The 11,420-nt window shown below is 38.0% G+C and overlaps 1 long non-coding RNA gene across 1 annotated transcript; it reads left to right on the top strand.

The window, feature by feature from the left end:
* Positions 1–7,220: 7,220 nt before the first annotated feature.
* On the top strand, positions 7,221–10,025 carry LOC144374517 (uncharacterized). The gene is made up of 3 exons (XR_013433895.1): positions 7,221–7,315; positions 8,363–8,415; positions 9,926–10,025. It is a non-coding gene; the product is annotated as an uncharacterized LOC144374517 (long non-coding RNA).
* The last annotated feature ends 1,395 nt before the right edge of the window (positions 10,026–11,420 follow it).

The following is an 11,420-nucleotide window of genomic DNA, read 5'->3' on the forward strand; positions in this document are numbered from 1 at the left end:
TTATGAGCTTCCCTAATCTCATCTGTGAATGAGCCATAGATGGATTCACATTTGTATGGCATTAACAGAAGGTGGTAGAGAGGATGGAGCCTAGGGCCTAGTTGGAGTTAGGTCATCAGGTGCAGATCCTAGAAGAACTTATCAAATCCCTAGCCCCTACCTTGCCCTCCTTATGCTTTTCAATCACCATGAGGGGAGGAACTTTGCTCCATGTTGCTCTTCTGTCATGGCAATCTGCCTTACCACAGCCCAGAATCAATGGATCAAAGTGATTATGGGCTGAAATTTCTTAAACTGTGAGTCCAAATATATCTTTTCTTGTTTATTTAATATGTTTCAGTTATTTTTTCTCTTATGGTTTTAAAATTTTTATTTATGCATTATGATTAGATAGATGAGTAATTTTCATTGTGATAGATTCATATATGCACATAGCATAAACTGTCTATTTCATTCTCAGATCCCTCTCTTTGCTCCTTATTTTCCCTCCACTGATTCCACTTCTCTACTGGTCCCTTTTCTGTTTACCTGTGTTCCCTTTCTTTCATTTATATCTCTCTAGCTTCCACATATGATAAAAAACAAAGAACCCTTGACTTTCTGAATCTGGCTTATATTACTTAGTATGATATTCTCTGTTATAATTTGGGTGTGTAGTGTTCCACAAAGGTTGAGGTGTGAGACAATGCACGAAGGTATAGAGGAGAAATGATTGGGTTATATAGCATAGTCTTAACCTAATCAGTGAATTAGTCCCTGATTGAATTAACTGAATGGGAACTGTAGGCAGGTGGAGTGGGACTGGAGGAAGTGATTCATTGGAGGCATGGCTTTGGGGTATATATTTGTATCTGGCAAGTGAAGAACTCTCTCTCTCTCTCTCTCTCTCTCTCTCTTCTGATCATCATATGAGCTGCTTCCCTCTGCCATAATTTTTACACCATGATGTTCTGCCTCACCTTGAGCCCCCATGGAATGGAGCTGGCCTTCTATGAAATAAGACATCTAAAATGATGAGCCTTTAGATAAACTTTTCCTCACCATACAATTGTGCTAGCTGTGTCCTTTAGTCACAGAAGAAAAAAAGCTGACCAAATCATTCTCTGTTTCTATTAATTTTCTTGCAAATGGCATAACTCTATTTATGTTTATGGTTGAGTAAATCTCCATTGAGTACATATACAATATTTTCTTTATCCAGTTGATGGACACCTAGATTGCTTTTATAACTTAGTTATTGTGAAGTATGCTATGCTACCAAACACATGGATATGCATAGTATGTTGATTAATTCTGTTGGATAAATATGGGGGATTATATAGCTGGGTCATATATTGATTTAATTTCTCATCTCTTGTCACATCAACCACCTATGTCAAACACTGCTGGGAAGTTCAACAAATTTTCTTTTCTTTTGTAATAAAATTTGTAATTTAATATTATTTGTGTATTTACTTGATTAGCATTGCTCTCCCTTAAGGTTAAATTTCACAAAGGCAAGGATTATGACTGGCTTATAGGTAGAATTTGGCACAAGTCCTGAACACACTACCTAGACAGTTCTGCCAATATACAGTGATACTGATGTTAGGCACACATTGGAAGAGTCCAATAATGAAAGTAACTGTCTCTTTGACCTGACATGCTCCTCAACCTTCCCATACATTAGCCCAGAAGAGTTGGTTATTTCCTCTTCTAGCCACCAAAGCTTAGATACCACCTGATTCTCCAAATTAGCAAGATCAAGTTTAACCAACTGAGAAGAATGGGCACTTAACTAAGTTAGATAAATAATCTTGCTTGCATTTTTTCATAATTGTAATTATAAATTGTGGAATTTGAACCTTATACACAAATCATTCCAGAGCACTTCTGTGTCTCTCTACACCAAGAGAAATTTAGTCAGACAATTCCAGTCAAGATAGACTTTCCATGGGAATAACAACTTGGGCTACCATTATGAAAGAATGGAAATATCATAATGATTGGGACCCTTACATCACTAAGTTTGTGGATCACCTGTTCATTTACACTTATATCAGCCTGATGTTTTCCTGAATGTAATCTGAGATTGGACTTTTATGTGTTGCATATGAAAACAAGAAAGAAGATAAACCATTCATATTAATAAGGATTGTATGTGTCTCATACTTGCATAATTAATTTTATGTGGCTGAACCATCCTTATTTATACTATGTCCTTATTTTTTGCTATCACTATCTGCAACCAGAATAATAACTGGGATTAAACATCTGAATACTTAAATATATAGAACATATCTTTAAAGTATGTGGTGAGCGCTTAACTAAATATGTAGAGGAGATGCCAGAGTCATGAGGGCAGTCTTCTGGCACATAATGCTTTCCTGGACATGCACAGCAAAAATTTAGTATGCAAATATCTTTGTGTTTGATGATATTACCTTCTATGAAATTAAGTTCATGAGGAACATGCCTCTCTCTCTCTCTCTCTCTCTCTCTCTCTCTCTCTCTCTCTCTCTCTCTCTCTCTCTCTCTCTCTCTCTGTGTGTGTGTGTGTGTGTGATGACTTCTCCCTGTGTTATCTGACCTTGAAATCCTGGGCTCAAGTGATTCTCTAGCCTCATCCTCTTGAACAACTAGGACTACAGATATTTGCCACTCTGCCTGGCTAAAGCTTTGCTTCTCTGATTGCCCTTTGCAGAAAAAGAACTTTTGCATAGATTGGGGTCCAGCACTGGATGCATTTTTCATCTCATGGAATGTCTAACCCATCTTTGTTGGTACAAATCCCAACCAGTCCAACCAGGTTCAGAGCTATGAAAGATGGGGAAAATAATAATAGCCCTGGCTATTTCATTATAGTAGTCAAATATATGATTTGAAGGAAGATGAAGTTATATTAGATCTATAGAGGTTTCTTTTTATGCAGAAAGTATAAAAAAGATTTTGGATTATGGTAAGATTGTTACTGACAACCTAACCCTGGTACCTACCTTGATTCTGGCTGGCTGGATTTGGCTGCCTATCCACATAATAAATAGACAAAATATGGTAAAATGAGTATTGAACTTTAAGCAGTTTGATCAGCCCAGGAGGAAGTAGTTAGATTACTTCTCCTTACCTATCTCACAGACAGAATTATAATTTACAGAAACAAAAGCCAGGTGATATACATGTGTATATTTGGTTGATCTGAAGAGGGAGCAATCTGGAAAAAAAAGGCAGGAAATACACAGGTGCAGATTTAGTCTGTGTTGTCCTAGATGGAATGAAATCCCCATTTACATCCTCTTTGGTGCCTGTCAGGGTGGGAGGTGGAAGCCTCCCAGCTTCTACTCTCAACATAAGAAAGTCATTCCCAATTTCAGATGGAGTGCCTCTGAATTCAGTCTGTTTCAAGATTGTTAATTGTCAATAGTTATCAAATGACACTATAATCTCTCCTTGTTTGAATGCATGCCAGAGATGTAGGAAAGGTTGGTGAAGAGTGAGTATCAGTTTACACAGAGTCAGAAGAAAGAGAGAAGGAAGCACACAAGCACAGCTTGAATATCTTCTCATTCTGTTATGTTTTGACAACTTGGAGGCTTTGTTACCTAAACCTCTCTTTCTCAGCCTAGTCAGACAAAGAATTTGACTTAGACTTGAGATGATAAACTGGTATAATTTCCAAACACTCAGACATGGCATCACTCGCATCAGGAATCTGTTGAGTGTCTCAAAAGTGACAATTGTTCTTACAAGACTCCTCCTAAACCAGCTCCCAGGATCTGCTCTCCATTCACATTTACCAAAAAGCAGGGAGCCACCTGCTCAGATACCTCTTGGCCTAATGAAAAATCTGAGATCATTTTTTGGGGTTCTGGTGCTGGATGTGCTCTCTGTGGTGATATCTGCCATGAGATGGGTGAGTAGTGATTTGTGGTTCACCTGGCCGTGCAGGATACTGTTCTCCTCTTTTGTCCTTTCACACCCATTGGTCATGGACATGCATTATTTTCAGAGACAGAGGTTATTCTTTGCTCTAAAATCTGTCTAAAACTTACTGGCTACTGCAGGGATCTCTTAATGGTGGCACAGGACGTAGCTTGGATTGACATTACTCAGTGCATCCATCAGTGTCATCTTGTTCACCCCGTTTTTTAGGGGACTTCTGGCCATCTGGGTACTGGCACACAACCTGAATGTGCTGGGAAGGTGGCGGTGGCCCAAACAAGACAAATCATCTTTCTGTATTAATAAACCAGGAAGATTAAGTGGTCAGCAAAGACACACAGGCAAAGAACCTGCAGAGGCCCAGCAATCTCACCTGACTCAATAACCAAACGTCCCAGATACCAGCTCTTTGTAGAGAACTCTGCTAGGGACTAGGGGTGTAATAGTGGATAGTACAGAGACCCTGCTCCAGAAAAGTTCACATTCTGGAAAGTTAAACAAAGGTGGAATCCAACAATGTTGTACATAAAGAGGACAACAAAAAGAGAAATGTGTTCCAGGGAAAATAGAGGTTGTCCAGGGGAGGAAGTGGCTCCGTGTGAAGAGGTGGTGTTTAAAGCCTTTACCAGATGAAGTTTTTTCTGAGCTGGGTTTTGCAGGATGATTAAGAGTCTTCTGGGCTGGGGCTGTGACTCAGTGGTAGAGTGCTTGCCTAGAATGTAAGGCCCTGGGTTTGATTCTCAGCACTGCATAGAAATAAATAAGGAAAGAAAGAAAGAAGGAAAAAAAGGTTCATCAACAACTAAAAAAAATATTTTTAAAAAAGTCTTCTCTGAGCAAGAGGGCATTGTAAGCAGAGGAAAGTGCATGAGTAGTTATTTAGATATAACTTTTTGGGGGTGGAATTTAAGGGTTTTGTAATGAGAAAACCCAAGGAGACAAAAAATGATTAGAGGACATTTAATTCCAATGTTTCACTTGAGTTTCTTATAAGAAGCAATAACATTTGGGCATAATGATAACTCATTGAATTTTTTATTAATACTTTTTACAAACCTGAGCTCAAAGATAAAAATGGGCATGTCTCATGACTCACTGCCAACTGCCAAGGTGGAGGGCGCACCTGGCTTCTGCAATAGGGGGTGGGGCACAGGTGATTTCTTCTACTGGCTGTACACCCAGCTCCACTTTCTTTCCAAGCATATAAATATGCCAGACTGACTTCATTGACTCACAGCTGCTCACAGAAGGCAAGCTTGGCACCTTCGCCAGTGAAAAGATAGCTCACATAGCTGGAAGTCAAACTCAGAGGAGAAAATTTTGGAAGGAAAGTAGTGATGGAACTGATCCCAAACTTTTCCATGGAAACCTGTGTTCTCCTGGGAATCAGCCTGGTGCTCCTCTACCTGTGAGTAACTGTCCCAGTTCCTCTCCTCTTGAAAATTCCCATTTCTGTGAGTAAGAGTTTTAGTGATATGATTTGATTTGGAGCATAAACTTCTGATTGAGTCTCAATTTGTACCCAGATTAATTAGCCGGAGTTCTGTAGAGGCAGATTACAAACAACTAGACACCTTCTGAAAAGTCATGCACCCTCTGCAAACTTTCAGAATTCTCGGGGTAAAGAGGAGTCTTCACAAGTTTCTGTGTCATTGTCTATCTTTTGTGTTCTATGTGCAGTACAAGAGATGTATAGAAGGCTTGTATCCTGTGGAACAGGTGGTTCCTGCTTCTCATCCCATGTCCCAGCACCATTTGTAAAATGTACCAAGTGCACCCCAGGTGCTACCACAGGCTCAAACTCAGTTCTTCCCTCTGTTCTCTTCCCTTTCAGAGAAACAGTCCTCCCTCTAAAAACTCAATACCTTCACCCTGAAATATGCAACTACTGCTGAATGATGAAACTATTGAGCAAAGACTTAAGAAAAATTTTGAGCTTTTATTCTTTAAGTTATCATAAGTGTCAAGATTTGTTTCTTTCTTGATTTGAAATCTAATGGCAGCTTTAAGAGACAGAAGTTAACAAGCCAATTTTGTATTTTAAACATTTTCCCATGATATTCCAGTACAGGAGCATGAATAAAATAATCTAGTAGAAGAATTCCTTTAAGTAGTGGAATTCCTGGGCTGTGGATGTGGCTCAGTGGGAGAGAGCTCATCTGGCATGTGTGAGGCACTGGGTTTGATCTTCAGCACCAAATAAAAATAAATAAATAAAATAAAGGTATTGTGTCCGCCAACAACTAAAACAAATATTTAAAAAATAGTGAGATTCCTGGTTTCATGGATCAGGTAAAAAGAGCAGTTATTTCTGACTGAGAGTAGAAGACATTGCCCCAAAGAGATCTTTGACTTCTACCTTAAATCCACTTTTATGAGAGTTGGCATTCATAATGATGTGAAAATAGAAAATATAAACCTGGTGGTAACAATTGAAGTAAAGGGTGGTATTCAGGTGGTATTCAGGTGTTGTATCTATTTTCCCTCCAGTGGCATTTTAAAATTAATAGAAATGTTTTAATTTTATTCTGTTCAATAGTGCAAGTTTTTTGAGGTATGTTCCTCACGTTCCTTCTGAAGGTCAAAATAGGACCCTAGGGTTCTGTATTTGTGAAAACCAATCTGTTTAAAAATGACCCATCTTTTTTGAACAATTGAAGGAATATTAATCTAATACATACATCCATGTTGTAGATTGCACATATCTTTAAATATACCTTCCCAGCTGGTTATTCTTATTCAACAGTTTCCCCATATGCCAAGGTTCTTAATCTCTTACAGCAGATGAGTAAAAGAGAACATGGACGAGGGATGCAATAAAAGGCATCCAGATAGGAATTATGAAAAAGTGAGAGAATATTTCTCTCTGCTGAGGGAAGAAGGTCCAGAGTGGGGACAACCCCCACTGGAGGCCACTAGAGAGGCCAACGTGATGGTATCAAGTCATCTTCCTGAACTGACACCAGTGAGTGAAATGACCTAGAAGAAATTTAGGCTGAATTGCTCAGGAATTTTTAAGTTCATGTTTGGGGACTTATATCAGATATTCACTGTAGCATTTGGGAGCCTAGTGATGGAATTAGCTGCTCTGAGCTAAGTATTGTGACTTTTGGAGTCTCTCAGGGAATGTGAGAGAGGAGATGATTAGCAGATATGATTAGGGCCATTGGAGCTTTGTTGTTATTCATGGCCTACATGTTACCTGCCTGGCTTCATGGCTCCCATTCTTGATAAGTGACTCTTGAGCCACTATATACACACAGTCACAATCCCTTGATCTGGATTTCTCTTCCACTTTATAGATATGGGACCTATTCACATGTATATTTTAAAAAGCTGGGAATTCCTGGGCCAACGCCTCTTCCTTTTTTTGGGAACTGTTCTTAATTATCGCCAGGTGAGTATCATTTGTGCTCCCTGTTTTGCCTCTTATGGTTGCAAACATCTGCTTAGTTACATAAGTAGAAATTCAGCTCCATGAGAGAAGTTTCAAGATTTCTAAGCTTCAGAAACTGTGTGAGATCCCCATCCAAAGCACAGTGAGGTTTACCCTGGGGCTCTGTTTACAACTCCTCCTGGCCTCAGGTTCCCTTCTGTTGATGAGATCAGGACTCTGGCACATCCACATTGTAAGCTGTGGACTTTATGTTCAGCAAACTGTGAGCATTCTCAGAGGATTTTTATTTTTCTCAGTGCAGGTTATAGGAAGACACACTCAAACCTCTGGGATGCTTTATTTGTACAGTTAAAATATTACAAATAAAACTTAGCATGAGGAAGATTAATTGCTTAGTTTCTATGATGAAAACTCAGAGCCAGTGTCTAACTATCTGTGTCCTATGGGCAGAGAGGTAGCAACTTCCCTTTTCCAAGTTGAGCTACAACATAGGGCAAGTTAGCTTTTTATTTGCTCACTATGTCACTTACTTACTCAACAACAGGATTGTGATAACATAAATCTTTTAGGCTAGAAGAGGTTGCTGGTGTCCTTAAGTCCCTAATTTTACTAGAATTCTAGTTAAAACCTGAGATAAATTAAAATGATCCTCAATGAGGAGATAAAAGTTTATGCGTGGCCCTGGGAAACACTCACTTTCCTCACCCTGTGTTTCCTCATGTGCCCATGGAGGTGATAATTCAGAAGGTCCAAGTATTTATGAGACAACATAAGTAGAAGAAGAAATATTGCAGAAGAGAAGCATGTTGTATTCATAGACAAGGGAAATTGGTTGATTATGTATAATAGAGAAAATCCAAGTGACTTTACATATTTTATTTCAAACATTGCATATTTTCTCTTTTCTCCTCAGAAGCCTCTGAATAAGAGCTTCTCTCTAACCACCTGTTAGAAACAAGAAGCCTGATTTCATGAGATTTGGGTCATTTAATGCAATGTCAGTACATTTGCAACAGTAATGTAATTTCATTTTGTTCTTCTTCCTAGGGTTTGTCTAATTTTGACACAGAATGTTATAAAAAGTATGTAAAAACATGGGGGTGAGTATTCTGGAAATTTATCTTTGGTAGACTTGTTATGATGTGGTGCCCCAAAGCATGAGGACAACCTCAGCCCCGAGCTTTTGGATGCAACCCTCTGTGCTGCAAAGTCCTTAGAGGCTTGTCCTGCCAAAGGTTCTGCATCTCACCATGAATCTGGGTCTACAGTCTGACTTAGGTTGAGAATGTTGCATGTTTTGGCTTTTCTCCTGCTTTTGATGACCCAGAGTTTCCAGCCTTAGTTTGTGTCCAATGCCTGGCTATTCCTATCTTCCAGATTTTTCTTTCTTTTTGTCCCCTTTAGATGAATAAAATGTATTATTTGAGAATTGTTTTTTAAAATCATTGGCTTATAAATTTATGGCATAATCTATTTCCTCCATTGATTTCCTTTTAATTTAAAGACAAATTCTCTTATTTAAATTTTAGATTTAATGTATGCTTTTGAACAAAAGGCTGGGAGGTACTGGGAAGCAGATGGGAAACCATTTCTGCTCAGATTTTTTCATTTCCTTAACTTTCTTTCTTCTTTTATATTTTCATGATTATTGTTGCTCATATGCCATTTTTAAGTTTTCAGTGTTGACTTTTCAATAAAGCATTTCTTTCTCTTCTTCATCCATTTGATGTTGAGACCAGACATAGGATATAGTTCCACTAGTGAGTTTCCTGGTGAATTGATAGGGTTTATATTGGAGGGTGCCTCAGCTAAGTAAAGCAACTATTCTCTTTTAGAGCTGGTGGGGGATTGGTGGGAGCCAAAGAAGACATGTAATAATTTTGCTCTCCACTAAAAATAGTGGTAGAAGACATTGACTCTTCTTCTTTATCTTCTCTCATCAATCCCCAGAAAGCCACAGGCCTGGCCAGAGTGTTCTGCTCAGTTGACATGGCCCAAGGACACAACATGTGATCCAAGGATACAACATGCTCCACTGGGTCTCCAAATCCCCCATTTTAGCTACCACTTGAAAAACTTAATAATTGTGAGAAGTTATTCAATTGTCTGCCTTCAATTTTTTTCACAAACCTATATTTGGCTATGTAAAAAGTTATGGAGACTATGGGCTGAGGCTGCAGCTCAGTGGCAGAGCACTTGCCTAGCACGTGTGAGGCACTGGGTTTGATCCTTAGCACCATATGAAAATAAACAAATAAAGGCATTCTGTCCACCAATAATTACAATAAATAATAAATAAATAAGTTATGGAAAATAGTGTAGGCAATACTATTGTATTCACTATCTAGATTTAACAAGTGTTCCAATGCTATTTCTAATTATGATCTCTTAGGTGGTGTATTTTGTCTCTTTCTACCTACTTTATCTACATTACCCTTTATGCTATGAAGACTGCAGTGTCTTCTGAGGTCAGAATCCTCAACTAGAACTTTATGTTGCTATGTATTGTAGGGCTAGGCAGGTAGAATAGGTAACATCAGGATCGAAGTCTGGATTTCTGCTGCAAAATCTGGCCTGTTAGATTTAATAAGCCCTATTTTTCTAACACAGCATATATGATGGTTGACAGCCTGTTTTGTTTATTATGGAGCCAAGCACTATCAAAACAGTGCTCATCAAAGAATTTTATTCTGTCTTCAGTAACCGGTGGGTAAGCATTCACTTTTCAACATTTTCACATTTAGTTAGTTATATTTAAGTTTTAATGTATTCTTTTCAGTTATACATGACACTAGAATGTCTTTTGACATATTATACATACAATGTACAACTTCCCAAGCCTGTGTTTGGACATAATGTGAAGTTTCTCTAGTTGTGTATTCATATACGAAGATAGGAAAGTTGTGTGTGATTCATTCTACAGTATTTTCTATTCTCATCCCCTCACCCTTCCATTTGTTCCCCTTTGACTAATTCAAAGTAACATTTATTTATTTATTAACTGAATTTTTATCCTGAGATATTTATAGGTTCAGAGGTCATTCCTTGCCAAAAAAATTATCAGGCAGTTGCATGTATAATTTATTCTGTTTTACCCAATGATAATTTTTTACATGACTATAAATTTATTAAGTTCCTATTTCTATAGTAACAGGAAATTGATACAATCTAAGTTTTTATTTTTATTTTTCCTGTTTTTTGTGCCTATATGTATGAGTGTGCAGCTCTGTGCAAATGTATCACATGCCTACATTTGTGCAGTTTTAGATTGTGTTTTTAATGTGTTTTCACCAATTCTTCATTAACCTTAGAAAAGTGCCTGGTTTCTTGTGTGTTGACCACAGTGGTCAACGTTTGCACCTACAAATAGGGAAAATCCTATCTGTATGCTTTTTATTTGTTTGTTTTTCTTTTCCTCTGACATTAGCTGGGAATTCCAGTGTGAGATTGTATAAGAGCTATGAGAGTGAACATTTCTTTAGAAGGATATAGACTTTAATCTTCCAAAGTTTACCCCAATTTTAGATGAGGCTGATGTGTGTGTGTGGATTCCCATACAATCTCTATCTTCACTTTTTAAAAACTTTGGGGACTGGGTTTAGCTCAGTTGGTAGAGTGATTGCCTCAAAGACACAAAGTCTGGAGTTAAATTCTCAGCATCACAAAAAATTTTTTAAAATCTTTGATTAGTGTATGATAATTGTGGATGATAATAAGATTTGCTGCTATGTTTAATAATACATATATTTCACACTGCCCAAATCTAGCCTCTATTTACTTCCCAACATGTTCAAATCACTAATCTACACTCAGATGAATATTTTTACTTGTCTTTCTGTATGTGACTGAGCATACATTGTAGAATTATTCCTGATGCTTGGGAGAAAGCATTCAGTTTGCCACCAGTAAGTGTATGGTTAGCTGAAATGGATTTTTTGTAGAATCTCTTTGTCAAGTTGAAAAAACTTTCCTCTGTTTCTAATCTCCTAAATTTTACAGTGAATGAGTGTTGAAAGCATATATTTATTTTTGGGTGGGGTGGGACTGAAGATTGAACTCAGGGGCACTCAACCACTGAGCCACATCTTTGGTCCTATATTGCACT

Source organism: Ictidomys tridecemlineatus, unplaced genomic scaffold, assembly GCF_052094955.1.
Source record: "Ictidomys tridecemlineatus isolate mIctTri1 unplaced genomic scaffold, mIctTri1.hap1 Scaffold_73, whole genome shotgun sequence".
Classification (NCBI taxonomy): domain Eukaryota; kingdom Metazoa; phylum Chordata; class Mammalia; order Rodentia; family Sciuridae; genus Ictidomys; species Ictidomys tridecemlineatus.